The sequence below is a fragment of the Bombus terrestris genome, chromosome 7 (genome assembly GCF_910591885.1).
Source record: "Bombus terrestris chromosome 7, iyBomTerr1.2, whole genome shotgun sequence".
Classification (NCBI taxonomy): Eukaryota; Metazoa; Arthropoda; class Insecta; order Hymenoptera; family Apidae; genus Bombus; species Bombus terrestris.
The window spans coordinates 24350151-24367025 of record NC_063275.1 but is presented as its reverse complement, the minus strand read 5'-3'; the positions used below and the strand labels follow the sequence as shown (position 1 = coordinate 24367025).

Sequence of the window (16875 nt, the reverse complement as noted above, 5' to 3'; positions counted from 1 at the left end):
AAATCGGCGAATCTCCTTGATCGAGAGTTCTATTGGCTTAGACAGTACAGATTTTTTGGCTTTCGGGAAACCAGAAAATTAGAAAATTGCCAAAACGAATATAGAGAAATATCTGTTTTGTATCTATTAGAAATTTATCGAAGTAAAGAAAATTGTTATTGCTACTTGCAAACCTATCGGGAAATTCAGTATACAACATATATACATATATACATCGGAGAAAACGCTCCGAAATTATTGACCGGTAACGTGCACATATATTTCGACTGGCTGTGGATTTGGAAAACCCCGAGTGAAGTTATATTCAATCTACTATTTGTGGCCAAACCGTGATACGATATTAACCTTTTTTGCGCCAGAAACATAAGGGAGGCATGAATGAATAGAAATCACGTTGAAAGCGAAAAGTAGGTCAAGAAAGCAAGGGGAGCGATTAAAACTCGTAAGTCGAGGAAATTAGAAATTAACCTGGTGGTGAAAATTGTAGGCACGTAAAAGGGGAGAAGAAATTTGCATTGTAGAGCCGATTATAATAATAAAGACGGGGAAGGAGATGAAAATGGAGATGGTTGAGTGAATTCTTATTTAAATCGGTATTCGGATAAACCTTCTACTTGTGTAATTTATAACCAAGGTAACGGTCAATGTACCATGCGAACAACAAATAATACATTCGCGTTTCATTTATGCCCTGATCTGCGATAATTGCTCGACCAGTTGAATTATCATTCGCGTAATTTTTTCACTTAATTAACGATCGCGTGATATTCATTGTTCTCCTCCTCCTCTGGCACAGAACGAAACACATTGCCACAAACATAATGCTCACGGTACCCTTTGATTATTATTCACATCGTTTACCAAAGCGTGAATTCGACACTGCAAAGTTTCAAAAATACCAACCCCAGATACGATAGAGATTAATTCGATTTCCTTATTAACGAAGAGCTGAATTTTGCGTTCACCAAGTGGAATAATATTAATTAATCCTACGATCGCACGCGCGTACGAGTTCCCTTTATACGAGGCAAATGTTTCTATGCATGGATGCATATGGGCACGTGGAAATATAATGCTGTAGTTCCAATCTGTTGATAAACGTCATTATGTAATTTAATGTCGTCAAAGATGTAAGGGTTCGGAGTTAAAAACTTCCGATTTCACGGAAATATAATTAGTAACTATCGCTTGCTAAGATCATCGATCAGTTAACGATTGTTATACGAATAATTCAATAAAATGATTCTTTGAAGAATTAAAGGGATATTGCGTTCGATATTACGCGTGGAAAGGAATTCTTCTACGAACAGCAGACGCCAAGAAGCGATAAGATATTTTCAAGCGAATGAATAACGTAGATAATTTATCGAATATATTTCAGATTTTAAGATATTGGATATTTGTTGCAAAATATAATTAATAGAAATATTTCATTTCATTGAACTTCGTATTACCCGATTACGTTTGGTATATTACTTTTTTCATTTTTACAATTGTAGACTGAATCATTGATTCTTGAGCTCACGCGTTTCATTCTCAGCTAATTCCGTAATTATTTACAGTCCCGAGGATGCCTAAAGTTCAAAGATAACAACATCGGTTAAAAAGCTTGGATTAATTAAGCCCAACGTTTGGCGTTAACAACTTTGCTATCCCCTTTAACTGGCCGTACGCCAGAGACTGGAGATCTCGTATCATCGAGTTAATCATCGTCGAATTGGTCATTTGCATGAGAAACTGGAAAACACTTTGCCGGTCTCTGTTAACTGTGATACATCGCCGACCAAGTCGTTTCTCTTGCGTAAAATATCATTTTAACTTTGATTCATTACGCGATTCACTGATATCGATATAATTTATCATGAAACGAATGTTGTGTCTGTGTAATAATATTTCGTGAATGTTACTTTGACCCTGTGTGTGATCAATAAAGAAGAAAAGTGAATAATGTTGATACTTTAAACTAAAAGAGCTTACGAATATAGGCTATGGAAAACGTATTTACGCAAATTTATATTTTTATAAATATAACCAAAAAAAAAAAAAAAAAAACAGGACATAAATAGGAACGCAAGTACATAGGTTAAATTTACGACTCCAGAAGAATACGAGTATCTGGTTAATATTTTAAAAGCAACAACAACGGTCATCGAACGAGAAGCAATAGAAGAAATCAGAAAGTTCCGCTGACTGCACGTGATCGAGATGTATAGATATCGTCTTTTTCACTCGTCCGTCTTAACTTCTACCAGCCCCTAAGCTCGCTCATCGATTTCTTGAAGTACAACCACCATAAAAACTCTATGAGCTACGTTGGATCTGAAGAACTCGGTGAGAAAAGACCACTCTTTTTCTACAAGAGGAGAAAAAGGAAGAGACTCCGTGTATCTTCTCCATTAAGACGAGAACTTGGTAATCCTTTATCGAATGAAACAGCAAATTCTCCTGTTCTTATCCGAGAAACTAGTGTAACTTAATTAACTTTGCATTTAAATGCCAGCAAAAAACTTCGTGGTAATTAACAGATAGCGGTGAATGTATAGTTTCTTGTTTCTCCAGTTAAACATCGACTTTTTTCCTGTTTATTTCGTTTTATGGAAACTGGAATATTTTGTTGAGATGCGAAACCAAATACAAACTTCCTAATTTACTAGAAAAAAGGGCAAACAAGCGTACGACGTTAGTAAAATAACGAAAATGATATTAATAATGATAGTAATAAACAATTTTAATGGGATATTCGAACAATTGTTAGCACAAACACGTAACTGGATACAAACATATTGGTAAAATACCATAAATTATATAAATATTGGTAATGTTAAATTGGTAATATTAAAATATTTGAACGAGACGTTCGAACAATTATTAATTGAAAAACTCGCTATAGTAACGAACACGGAGGATTCGTTGCCAATTGTAAATTACTTTCCTGGAATTATAAATGAGGTTCGACAATGTCGCGTCTCCTTCGAATGCAAAAACGTGCATCTTCGCTAAACAATTGGAGGTAAAGGTGTGGACGGAAGAACCAATGGAAGTCCCGTCGAACTTTCGACCGTGTTTCCCTTCAAGTTTGCCACGAATGCGAAGAATCCCGAAATGGATCAGATGAGCAGTGGAAAATGCCGTGGAACGCGGATATTCGTTTTAACATTCTGATCGCGTTGAGAAGGCAGATAAATCGGATTAAGGTTATGTTCCAAGGGGCTTGGATAGGGTGCACACCCTTAAACCGTTCGCTTCGACCTACGATCGATATACTACATGCTGTACGACGGTTCACCTGCAAGATGGCACGAACGTTTCCCCTTAATGAACTATTTTTGACGGCGGAGAAAAGGACAGGAAATACCGGTGGTGAAAATGCGAGCGCAATTTCAGAGGGATTTCAGAACATGTTCTGTCGCGTGTAAATGTGTGTACGTGCGAATAAGTTTGTGTGGGTGAAAGCGTGGGACGAGGGTAAAACATGTCGCGAATTGAACTCCTTGTCACATAAAAATATTGTCAACGTTGGTTGAATATTATGCTTTGGAGTGGAAGAAACTTTTGTCGAGTTTCCTTCTAAAAAGACAATTTTCTGGCCAGACGGTTCGTTAACAGTGAACGGATATTACGAAACGAATAAAAGTTATTAGCAAAAATTCGCAATTTTCTCATTATCTTAAATTAAACATAAATTCCAGATACATTTGAATAACGTTCTTAATTTAAGAACTCTTCCAATAAATAATCTTATCCGTGTTAATTAACGAAGAATTAATTGGCCAAAGTTGTAACAGTATCAATTTTCTTTTAACTCTAAATTCGCATTAGGATCTGTCCTGATATTTACAATTTCCATTTTTCAACGAACGTAGAAAAAAATGCGCAAGAATTTCAAAAATCATTCTGATAAATTCATAAATTTCGAAGATATTTTTAATCGGAATTACTTTGTTTCAAGTGATTCAGCCACAACTTAACGCGTGACGATTCGCTTTCGACGATAAATGGCTTTAACAACAACAAGAGCGCGACGTAATCCTTTTTGCCAAGTTGATTTTTCCTCGTTTTCGTCTGAAAGACGACACGCTAACGTGTGTGAAAATTCGACTTCGCGTTGAATAATTAGGATATTGTCGTCTTAAGGCCGTCTTAAGGCCGTCTTTGAGGCAGCTTATTAAATAAATGCTCGCGTAGTTTAAAAGGGATTATCACGGAAATTCGCGACCTTACGCTGTGGGAACTCTTAAACCTGGAAAGCCGCGTTGTCGTGACGATATTCGCGTTTCTCGTTAGAACTTGGCGAGTTCAACCTTTACCGAGAGTTTTCATATCACCGCGTCAACCCGAATCATCGGTTCCCTGGTGCGGAAACGCGTCAGAATTTTCAACAGTGTGTCTTATACACTATTTACAAAATCCTACCACTGTAGCTTTTTAATAACACGGTATTTTTATTAATACATATAATGTTTTCACGACGATATTTTGAAAATTTACATACTGATTTATTATTAGAGGAACGATTATTAGCCTAAAAGCAAATACTATTAGAAACTAATACAAACTTTTTATTCTTTTATTAAATACCAATACAACCGATGAAACGGCAAATGAGATAAAAATGTAAATTAGCAGATGTGCGATAAATGAATATTAGAACGGAGAAGAGTGTGAAGATATAAATGAAACACTTTCAAAGTGTCAGAAAGAATATATTATATCCGAAGGCGATCCGTTGAATTTGAAATTTAATAACTGCGACTTTGTTAAAGAACGATTGATATAGTAGAGCGAATGGTAGAGTTTTATTCACTTGTAACGTCAATTATATTTTCCAAAAGCTTGATAACGTTGATGCCATTTATATCAAAAAATTCGGAACAACAGAATAAATATGCACGCTTTGTCCGTCAATAATAGTTTCGCATTTCCAAAAAACTAACGTCTATTTTATATAGTTAAATAGTTTATAAATAATAATTTATAAAATTAAAGAGATTCGTCGCTGTTCGTCGATTCGATTTTCGACGAATTTGTCGTTTAATAAGGCCAGAATTATTAAAACATATTGGACGCACGTGGGTTAAATAGGGTAGCTTTTCATCCCCAGAATCCGTCCCATCGTAATTTCATCCACGAATCTGTAGTAAACACCGAGTTCCGACAAAGATATTAAATTTGACGTTTGTTCACGCGTTTTCCCTTTCATAGCTACGATTCTAATTAAATATTCGTTCAAACAGTATTAACGGATATTAATAATACGTCACAGAGACAGCTACTCGTACATAAATTTAAAAAAAAGACGTATATTCTCAACACGTTCATTAAATCCTTCGTACTTTAGCGAAGCAAGTACTCGTTACACGATCAATCGTAAACTATCAAATAAAAATGACTATGTACATATTTTTCCGTTAATTAAATATTCTTAAAAAATACCTTTCATTTCGCACGCGACTTTAAAACGATAAATTCAACGAGAAGTACACCGGTATGCAAAAATAAGTCAGATAGATTTTGTATTTTATATTCTAAAAGCGACGTCTATACAAATTTTAACCGATGCTGGTTATAAAAGTACGACGAATAAATACTGTTACACAATTGTACAACGTCATGCAGAATTATTTAAAACATCGCCTTTGGGATATAGAACGAAAAATCTATGTAACTTGTAAGAAACTTTTGCATACCATTGTCTCATAAACGCCATTTTATAAATATCGTTACACGAAAATACGGACTTGTCAGTTTATCGTTTCGTTCAAGCGATTCGATCGAGCAATCTATCGGAAATCTTAAGATCTGTCGCAAATCTGTTCGATTAATTGATTTGCCCGTGCCAATAGGAAAAAGTAGTATGCACAGCTGAATAACGAGTCTGAAAGCAATGTAATCCCGAGCGTTTCGTACCCGTGGGATGAATTAAGATCGAATAAAGGGAATTTCTTTCACAGTCACGTCCTGTCGCAATTACCGAGCGTGCTGGTTGACCCTCGTGACGATTCGAACGAGAAAAACGCTACGATAGAACCGGTCGCGACCATTACCCTTTAACCACTCACAGAGAGATTCAGATCGCTAACCCGTCACGATAAGCCCCCGGTGTTAATGATTCGCCATAAACGATGCTTAACGATCAAATCTTGGTGACTTTGTGACCTAATCGTTCTATACAGTGTGCCTGGCAACGGGTAATATAACTTAAATGAGGGCGATTTAATAGGAAAGAATAATAAGAAACCGAGTTTGTCGACTCGTATATTTTCGTTTGAGAATACGAATAATACAATGTATTCAAACCATGTTTTCAGGGATATAAAGTTCGAAGATTGATTAAATAAGCATAAATTTATAGTTTTTAAAATAAATTTCGTAATAATGTAGCTATACTTCTTTTTTTTATTTCAGCTTATTATCCAGCAACTTTTATTTTTTTATCATTACTCTTTTATGGAATAGTATAACGACGACGATCAACTGTAAATATTTATGAGCGTGAAATACAAATTTCACCAACTGTGTCTTTGTTATAAGTTATTCGATCAAATTGCAAAAGGATCGAATATTTTGTCTCCGCGTGTGAACCGTGTAGTTGAAACCAACAACTAAGAAGCTGTGGAAAGAAAAGATTCTTTTCTGCATTTTTTTGTATTATTCGTTCCTCCGTGTTGAATCATCTTTCAACGGGATACTTTTTATTATATATGACAGTTGTAAAAAACAAGTGATATTTCGTGCTCGCTGGCATCCACTTGAATCTGTGTGCATCGCGCGATATTAAAAAGTTAGGGAAAAACTTTCGTTGAATGTTCGAGTTAGTTGAGTTACTGCCTTTCTCTTCCAGTCCCTTGTTTCAATTTAGGTCACGTCGACCGTCTTAGAATTCGACATATGAAAGAAATTCTGCAGCTCTTTGCTTTCAATCCGTGTTTCGAGTTCGGTGCGTTTTCTGTATCCGCGTTCAGTTTAAAACGGCCTTTGCCGCAGGAAACGTCGTTCTGTCGCTATCGATGCTTTCGAAAATTTCCATTAACCAAGCTTCGTGCGAGCAGAAATACGAAAGAATCGAATTATTTATATTTTGCTTAGAAATATTCGATTACGAAAGCTTTAAACAAAGTAACTGGATCAGTTGTATAATTTCCTTAATCGCTTAGCTAAATTCAAATATTAATTTTAATCTTCTATCTTTCCTTTGTGACGGGTCGTTTCCAACCTTTTCCTCCCTGCCTTGTATTAGATTATCATGATATTCAGATTAGACTTTACCCTGTCGCTTTAAAGCGACACACACAGCATGTTAGGTTACTGCAAAAGTCTAGATTGCCACTAGTAAAAATAAGGAAGAAGAAACGAAAGAACAAGCGACGAGAGCAATGTTGGAAAACGGAGTGTAAAAAATAGATAATCATTCCTTACAGATGAAACTTTAATCTTCCAATTGAACTTTATCAAGGAGAAAAAGCAAAAGTTCAGACACGCGAACAACGGCGCGCTATCTTCTCGGAGTTTTTAACATCTTTACAGCAGGGAACAGGAACGATAGCAAAGTCGTAAGCGAAAAGGAAAAGAGAACCATTTTAATCAACATTTTCTTGACCGCATGCGGCGGATACGTCCGATAGAGCGTTGACTCGTGCTACTGGCACAACGCGTTCACCGTGATTTTCTGGCGTTTGAATTCGTCGCGACAGCTCGTAAAGCGAGGAAACGTGCAAAAAGGAATTTTCTATGGCGAGGTAAATGGGAAACGTTCGTTCGGGCAGCCGCAAAGCGTGTATCGGACGTTGGCATCCGACATGTTAAAACTAATTTTCATCGTGTGTTACAAACGATCGCGTTTTCTGCGATAATAGAAAGTTGTGTAAGTTGCGCCGATCTACGTATGAAGGTAAATTGCGACTAACTGAATCGGACGAACGATTCTACGGCCAACGAGCCCTCCGATTAATCATCGCTCTCCCCCTGTTCTCGTTTAACCTGCTACGAGATGAAATCGTCGACAGATCTTGAACGGGAAATATAACGTGCGCTGCCTTTTGTCTTTACCCTCTTCGGGATATTTCATTCCCGTACGAAAGAGGCTTTGGGAGATGTGTTCCCGCCGGATTTCAGAACGAATTCTCTTTGGAAAATCGTCTGCCGCTTCTGCTCTGCCACTGTTTGCCAGCCATGCGGAATATTGAATACGCGCGTGCTGAATGGAGTGATAAAGGAAACAATTTGAACGGAGTGGTGATCAAACGTGCTCGAGTGTTAACGCAACACCTAATCTAACTTTTGTTCCATTAACTTCCGATATTAGCGACGAGGTAGATTTTGTTTGGCTCGGACCTTTAAAGCTTTCGGAGAAATTATGTTGTAAAATATCCGTAAATCGATTGGAGAAAGAGATTCCATGTATGCAAGAACCTTATAACGAGATTTAGGAAGGAGTAGACTGACAAGAGAAATAATTTATAGCAGGTAAGATCAGTGTATAAAATATAAATCTCTGTTTGGCTAACGTCCAAAATCGGTAAGTGCAACTTCATTGGCTATCGATTCTTAAGATATCATACGTGAAGGAATTGCATTGTAAAATTTGCATGTATCGATTGAAAATATAAATCTTCCATACATTTCCAATTTTGCAACCTGATTTGTACAAGAAACAGATTAAGGAAATTGAGAGAAGTAATTTAAGTAGAGCAACCTGGTACTTGACCGTGTAAAATGTTAACGTAATATCAGTTTAAACTCCAGGGACAACAAATAGAGCTTATGGCCTCCGATTATTTAAACGCACGAAAGAAATTGCAAAATAAAGTTTTTAATTTCCGTTGAAATGATTAAGATTAAAAGATAATCGAGAGTAATCTGATCGTATTATGCGTCAATGCAGTAACTCTGTTCGATTAATTTCCGAAATTCATAACACGAGATATATAAAGATGTATAAAATAAATCGCGATGTAAAATGTTCACGCGTCGATCGAAAGGAGAAATGTTTCGAACATTTGTAAGACGCTTCGAACGAGATTTGCGCGCGGAATGGAAAAAGGACGTTCGAAAGGCTTGAAACATTAAGTAATAGCTTCCCTCCATTCTTTCTCGAAATCGTTCGGTGAGGTCAACAAGAGATTACCACCGTATTCGAATCGAAAGACGAGCAATGCCACGAAGGCGAATGAAATCGATCGATATTCGAAGCGACATGCACTTTTCTACCAACAATTCGCGCCTGACGCGATCGTACGTAATAAATTATTCGTCGTAATTAACTGTGAGAGACACCATTAAATGGTGACTTTTATAACGGTTTTATGTATCGAATATCGACATTAACGCGACATCTCGTAGGGAATAAACAGCCAGCATTATTAGCCTAAACATCGGTTATTTTAACACACCGATATTTCACGCGAACAGCTAACGTATCGAATAAACACAGGGACGCTCTGTCCATCAGCGTGACGTATACGGTTCAATTTGTAATCATTATCGTTAATTATCGGCTGAGTTTTAATTGCGCGGAGAATTATCATTTCCACGCTTTATCTTACTTATACAACGATCATTTGAAGCTATTTGCTTTAAGGTTCAAGAATAACGCACACCTTTCTAACCTCCGTTGTACGGATGATGGTAATAAGTTACTTCGTTCTTTCGTAATTAAGCAACTAGTTTTCCTGTTTCTTCCGTATTGTGTCGAGGAAGAGGTAGCGTATAATTAATACAATGTTATTACAGAATTTCGAGAGTAACTCGATAAACGTCAAAACTGATCGAGCGAGGTAATCGGTTGAAAATTTATACTTTGTTCGATAAGAATGCTTTAATTCTTTTACCTTTCGTATCACGCAGCGAAGTATTTGAAATTTAACAGATTTTGCAGATTTAATTCTACATTTTCGAAAATTATTCCGCAATTATGCCTATTACGGGATAATAAATCTGCAGCGATTCTTCCTATGATTTTCGAACGGTCGTCCGTATTTCTCGTGTAATAACTTATTTTTGACGAAGAGAACACGAACGAGCCAGGAATGATTAGGCCACGATTACAGCGCTAGTTTCGCTACGTTCTCCCTATTGTTCGGCATATTTTCTCCAATAAACGGTTCATTTGCATCGATTTCGATGGCCGGCCAGGCAGTTATTGGAAAGTGTACGGCGCCGTGGTTTCGATATTAAGCACTGGCCGTGGTTATCCGGAAAAGTCCGCAACTACCGGTCCGTTGAATTTTTATCGTAACGAAAGGAGCGCTCGCTTTATTTTCCCTTTATCGTGCATACTTCGTTCCCTACATTGTTGATCCATTATCTTTTATGGAATACAACATGTCCGACCTCGATCGATCAATATTTTATCAAGTAGCATAATCAAATATTCAGAAAGTACCTAACCGAGCATTTTGTAGCACAATTCTTCTTCCGTTATCTATCTTTCGTTCTTTCTTGTTAAACCGATCTCTGGCTTTTTTGTGGAAAAAAGGATTCAGTGTGTAGACTTTACGGTTTTGTAAATTTATGATACAAGCCAGGTTTCTTCGTTTTGTTTGTTGGTATTGATCGGCGTCTCTGTATCGGAAACTTTCGAAAGATAAATTCGCCACTGGCAATATACTCTTCGGTTATGTGTTCAAGAAATTAATCAATAGTTTTGAAGTAGAATCCTCCTTCCGCTCTAGTTTTGTGTCTGTCCTGAAAATTTGGCGAACGTCTTACTTTCAAGTTCCTTTTTATTAAATTTTTCTAAAGTTTTTGAATTAAATTCGATGTTTAATCTATAAAAATCGGGATTGCTACTATCTACCTTGTAATATCGTTTGAAAGAAGAATCGTAAAAACAAATTTTACAACCAAACCTATCACCTTTCAAGCGTTACTGGCCATATTTTCCTTGTGCTATCATTTAAAAATTATAGAATTAATTTCTTTATTCAGATACGTAATTTGAAATAAATAAATAATATAAATTATAGATTTACGATAAAGGAACTTGTATTCGTCAATGATAAGCGCAGTTCCCATCCGACATCGATATAATAGTCGTAGTTAGCGGTAATTATTGCATAATTAAAGCCCTTGGCTCGAATGTTCATTATCAATGCGTATCAATAGCGAAGATGAGCGAAATAACTATTATATAATAAATAATAATAGTGTAATTCGATTAAATGTTTTGCTTTGTTGAGATGTTTCCAGGATTATTGCAAAATAGACACGATAAAAATTATGTCAAGTCCGAGACGAAGCAAGAAATTAACGTTGAAGAGAAGAAATAAAATTTAACAAATACAGAGTATTCCAGAAACAATTTATGGTATTCACGTGCATGAAATTACGAATTACCAAGGTGCGAAGAACGACTATAAGGACATGAGATATAGTATCAAACTACAATGAAACGGTACGAAGTACTATTAGTTTAATATATGTATCTGCTAGCTTTATCTTAAATTCAATGCTTTCTCGTTCCCATGGTGGCAAAATTACTCCATTATGAATAAGATTCTAGAGCAAATATTATGAAATAAATCATAGAAAATGTGGTTCACTGATTAATCTAACGACTAAAATATCTCTCTGCCATTACAAGCGATTCATACATTTTTTATGCCATTACGAATACTATTAATATTCAGTATGATTAATAATAGAATAGTAATACTAATTCTATTATTACCATACATTGCAGTATATTCCAGATTCTTTTCGCGAATCATATTTCGAATTTACAACAGGATCTTTGTAATTAATTTCACAATTACATTTCCCTATAACAAATTCAACTATCAGGATTATTATAATAAATTTAATAAATTTAATAAATGATCAATTTCTATTCGTGGTATTTGGGAAATATCTCAAAGAATAACGAATTAAACGTTTCGATATAATATTACTAGAACAATGTTCAAATAAATAAGAATGGAACAATTAAGGCCATTTAGGAGGGAAAAAGTTTCACGAACGTCTCGTTCCTCAAACGACATCTTTATTTGCGTTGTTCCGCGAAAGCGACATACCAAGAAGCCTCGAAGCTAATTCCAGAACTGAGAAATACCCAGCTCTTTGTACGAATTTTTCTTAATTGCGGATGACGTTTTAATTAAAAACGGCGTTCAACGGAAACAAGGGAAACGGTCGAACAAACAAATTAAAGTTAAATCACTGTTGTTACGTGGCGGTCTTGTTTCATGGAAATTACAAGACCCGAAGGATTACCAAAACCTCGAGATAATTGCGAGATAACTAAAAAGCTCCTGATTCGCATTTTCTTTTAACCATAGACGTCAATGCTAGAGTTTTCTGCAATCCTGAACACGTAACATGGTAGCTACGTGATTGGCGACGTGATACCATGGTACAAACGCTAACAAAGTAAAGTTAGTTTCTGTTTTCGTCCTAAAATTTCATGTAGAAGCAAATTAAACTAGGTATAATGTATATATCAGTGACATTTAGGTTCTGCTAATAAATAATTGAACTGCACGGAACAATCGGTCAAGGATCCTTAAATAATATCAGACAGTAATTTGTAATATAATTAATTATGCAGTTAGGTAATTGAGAATTGTAATTGCTGTTCTTATAAGATTTGACATCTGTTGATACAGCCTTGGTTGTATTTTGCTTTGAGGGTATTTTACCAAGAAGGTGAAATGATCATTTAAAATTGGAGTGCAGAAAGTAGGTCACTGAATATAATGCAACGTAGTTGCCTTTCTTTTCGTTGTTACAATAATAAATTGATCAAACTATATTTTCATCGTGTATGATTCGATTTCAAAGGTGATGTAAATAAATTTGTTCTACATATTCTGCTTAAGCTGAAGTTGTACAAAAATGCGGAACGAAGCACAGAGATACGGTTGTGCGGAATACATATACTCGTTTCTTCTTTATTACTAAAAAATACATTCGTTGAATCCTTTTCGATATTCGTTAGTTATTAAAGGAAATAGTCTATAAACAACAAACTTTTTTTAAACCTACTAATAACGTAAACGATCGAAGCGACAATGTTAAGTGACCCACTTTGTATATTACATCATTTCAGTCAATGTCAGTATTTTTACAAGTCGTCTATTCTTGTCACTTATTTGTTTTATATGACATTTGGATAAACCTTTTTCTAGCTAATTAAAAAGTTTCATTTTCCTACCACAGAAGTGTAAAACAACACGTTCATCGTCACTGGAAACAAAGAAGAAACAATCTGTTCCATTAGAAACACGCCTAATTACCTTGCTGTGCCTGGTTTGTCTAAAATATTCTGTCTTTTGGATATAATTAGTACCTGGTGTAAGTACCCTTCTCGAAGAAAGAGAACAGATGTAAAGATTTGTAACGAGTCTAGAATCCACACCGGGATCGTAAAATTGCAAAGAGGTTAAAGCCTCTAAGGAATTGTTTGCCTCGTGATGAATCAAACTCCGACAGTTAAATTTATCCGCTTCGCTCAACAATAAGTCATCGTCGACGCCTTTCTTCTAGCATCGGCTCGCCTCTATTAATATCCTCTTCTGTTTATGTTCGAAAGTTTGATGAATCGCGGCACAATTCACCGCGAGTCATTTATATCCTTCGCATTAAGATTCTTTTAACTTCCGCGTGGTTATGCTTTCCCTTAACTCAAATACGGAGTCACCCCATACTTTAGGATCGCCTTATACGACTAAGATATTAATTTTCTTTCAAAGCATACTGATTTCATTCGTAAAATGACAAAAATTGATACATCGAGTTGGAAAATCCTACGACTCGTATGAAATGTTTGTGCAGTGTCGGAATTTCGAAAAAGTTGATATATCTTCTATGTTTCTATATTCTCAGATTAATCCATAAACTACGGAGAAATTATTTTTTTCAACGTTCTTTGATACGTTCGATATATTGTCCACGATATTTGTCAACACGAGTATTTGTATTGCGAATTTGTTTCAAACGCAGTACAGCTGGCCGAATATAGGACAAGGACACTGTATGAAACGTCCGAGGTAACAAACAGAAGCCTGTCTAACGGTATCCGGTTTATTTAAAAACGAATAGCCATACCCTCAAATCGCGATCTCCGACCTTCAAAATCAGGGTTTGTCGATTGAAACTTTTTCATCGAAAGGCGAGGCACAATTTCGCACACACGATTACCTTCGTCACCCTTCTGCCTGATTACCATTTTTATTCGCGAAAATGCGCTAGCCTTCATCTGCGCTCCCTTTTTTTCCCTCATCCCCCAAACCTATATTTTCCTTTCCTTTTGAACGAAAGCAAAGACAAAGGGAAGCAAATAGAGATACTTTAGAACGAAGTCGTAAGCAAGTGAGTGGCTCGTGGAAGTAAGTACAAGTGTAAATAGCCGTAACGCGGAAAGCAAATATACTACGTAGAAAATCGTAGACACTCAAACACTAGACAAAGATTTCTCGGATTATACTCGTCCCTTCTGTACGAAACGTTCGACAACGATAATATTCCACGGACTATTTGCTGAAATCGGAATCATTTTAATATAGATTGACGAGATTTCGACATATCGACGTTCGTAGAAATTCCGATCCGACGTAATTTCGGCGCAAACATCGTATCTCGATATAACGATATGTGCAATCGAAAAATTTATACGTTTAATAAATTATTTCCGACGAATAACAATCTCACGTCGTATCTCTATATTCTTTGGCATTATCCTCTCGACACAAACGACGTAAGACTCACTCGAAATCTAACAAACGACTCACAGATCACTCCTTACGAATGGTTTCTCAATAAGAACCCGCCGTCAGTCATTCCTCGATCGATCATTCGAAACGAAAACACCACCTGACCACCACCATAGATCAGACCAATCCACGCTCTCGTTCATCGACAACGTCGAACGCGCTATCAAGTCGAGTAACCACCATGAAACGATAGCACTTCGTTTTTTGTTCAAACGAAACTTGACGCGCGATCTCGGAAGCGATATGTGGAAAATCGTGAACCGATATCCGTCTCTCGCTGGACCATCGTTTAAAGTGCGCTGACCCTCGGGTACTCACCGTTTCCGTGATCGTGTGTGTCCCTTTGTGTCCACCGATGGAAAGACCCCGGGGAACAGAGTGGAGCAGTTTCACGTAGAAATCCTGATGGTGAACGGGTCGTGTCGGATGCGTGGACAAACACGGCAGAGAGATATGCGACGGAATGAAAGAAAACGAGCGTTCGTACGCGATAGAACGAGCGCGCCTAGCGGTCGCAATGGAATACCCACTTGTAGAGCCGGCGGATGACCGGGCGCGTAAACTAGACTGGCGGGTTGGCAAACAGGTGAGATGCCGTCGCGTGCCCGTCTTTCTCTGTCTCCGTTCCTCGCGCTCTTTCCATCCCACCCTGTCACCCTCCTCCAATAACCCGGCTGGTCCGTTTTCTATCTCCTTTCCTCCTCCAGGGATTCCCCTCGCGTGCTCTTCGTCTACATGCTCCTCCCACTCCCGCAGCGTTTCACAAACTGTCTCTCTCTAACTTGACACGAGTATCAACCCCCAGATTCTACAGTAGGCTTGTCCTTGTGGTTCGTATTTACTTCGTATGGCTTCTTATTATGGGAAAATCTAAAATTTCGACAGATCTTTCTTTCCTTTTGCTTTTCCAGATTCTTCGAACCGCGCACGCAACATATCGTTCGTCGTTCCTTTCATCCGATTCTCGTCTTTTATTCGCCTCCTTAGGGGCTATTCTCGCGTTACTTCCTTGTACTTCATTATCCCCGCGCTGCTGTTTCTTTCCACTTCCATCGCACATGAAATCGTTCTGCGTGTTTTCTGGTCCCTATTTGCGTATCTATCTCCATCCTTGTCCGATCGAGGACGCGTTCACGTAGCATTCGTTGTTCTCGATTCAGTATCTCCTTCCCTCGTCGAAGCAGAGAACCCTCCTATCTCGTAATTTCGCTTTTCACTCTTCTCTCTGCCGGCGTTCCTCCTTTCTCTTTGTCTCCCTTTCTCTCGATCCCACCCCCATGCTCGACCCCTTCTCCTCGCCACTCTGATAACCCTACCTAGGAGCATGGGGCTCTCCCTACCCCCTGCAGGGGTTACAACCGGAGGTACTTGCGTGCGCAGCACGTCCATCGATCTATTTCAGCTCACCTACGCTCTCCTGGCAAGCCTGGCCCCTGTACCTGCCTGCTGCTTGTCCGCTCACGCGGCTTCTGGGTGCGTTCACACCGACCTAAGGTGTGGACCAACGGGACAGAGATGTTTTATTGCGATCTGGAACGCGAATCCCTTCGAGGATGATGTTAACTGCCGTTCCACTGTCGTAATAACGGAGGATTTCGGTGGATCTAGCGGAAGGCAAGGGTATCGACTTCCTCAGAAAACGGCAAAGTGTCGTCCTTCTCTCGATATCCGTGATAGATTGATAAGGTGTATTCGATCGCTTCGGCGTACACTTGATCCGTATCATTACGTTCTCTGTTCCCGTCGTTTCGCGGTCAAATCCCCATATTTTGAAAGATTTTGCCTTTGGAAATTTTGTTGGTTGTTTTATACGTGGAATATCTTAGAATAATTCGTATCCTTCCTCTTCTTTATGCGTAAGACGCTTTAGAATAATTCGCACATTTCGCTTTCTTCGCGCGTAAAATGCTTCGGAATAATTCATGTCCTTCTCTGCTCTGGAAATATTATTGAAATAACAAAAAATCGCGAAAGACCGCGTTTTACGTAATTCTGAATGATAAAACTGACTTAATAGTGAATACGCAAACTGTTGAAATAGGAATTGCTGTACTCGAGCGAAAAGGAAACCAGGACAAAAGTGGTGCAAGCAAATTCGGGAAACCGGACAAGCCACAGGGATTTCATAGATTCCGGGCTCCTAAGAAGTTTACAAATGAGATTCAGT

General features: G+C 37.7%; 1 protein-coding gene across 3 annotated transcripts in view; it reads right to left on the bottom strand.

Moving 5' to 3' along the window:
• The window catches only part of LOC100644965 (BAI1-associated protein 3), a 127066-nt gene extending 111213 nt beyond the window's left edge, over window positions 1-15853 (bottom strand). The window contains exon 1 of one of the 3 annotated variants that reach the window (XM_012310732.3): window positions 15027-15853. The gene's annotated coding sequence lies outside the window, so the exon portion shown is untranslated. The remainder of the gene's footprint in view (window positions 1-15026) is intronic. The other 2 variants (XM_012310731.3, XM_003396514.4) reach the window with 2 other exon arrangements.
• Between the last annotated feature and the right edge of the window lie 1022 nt (window positions 15854-16875).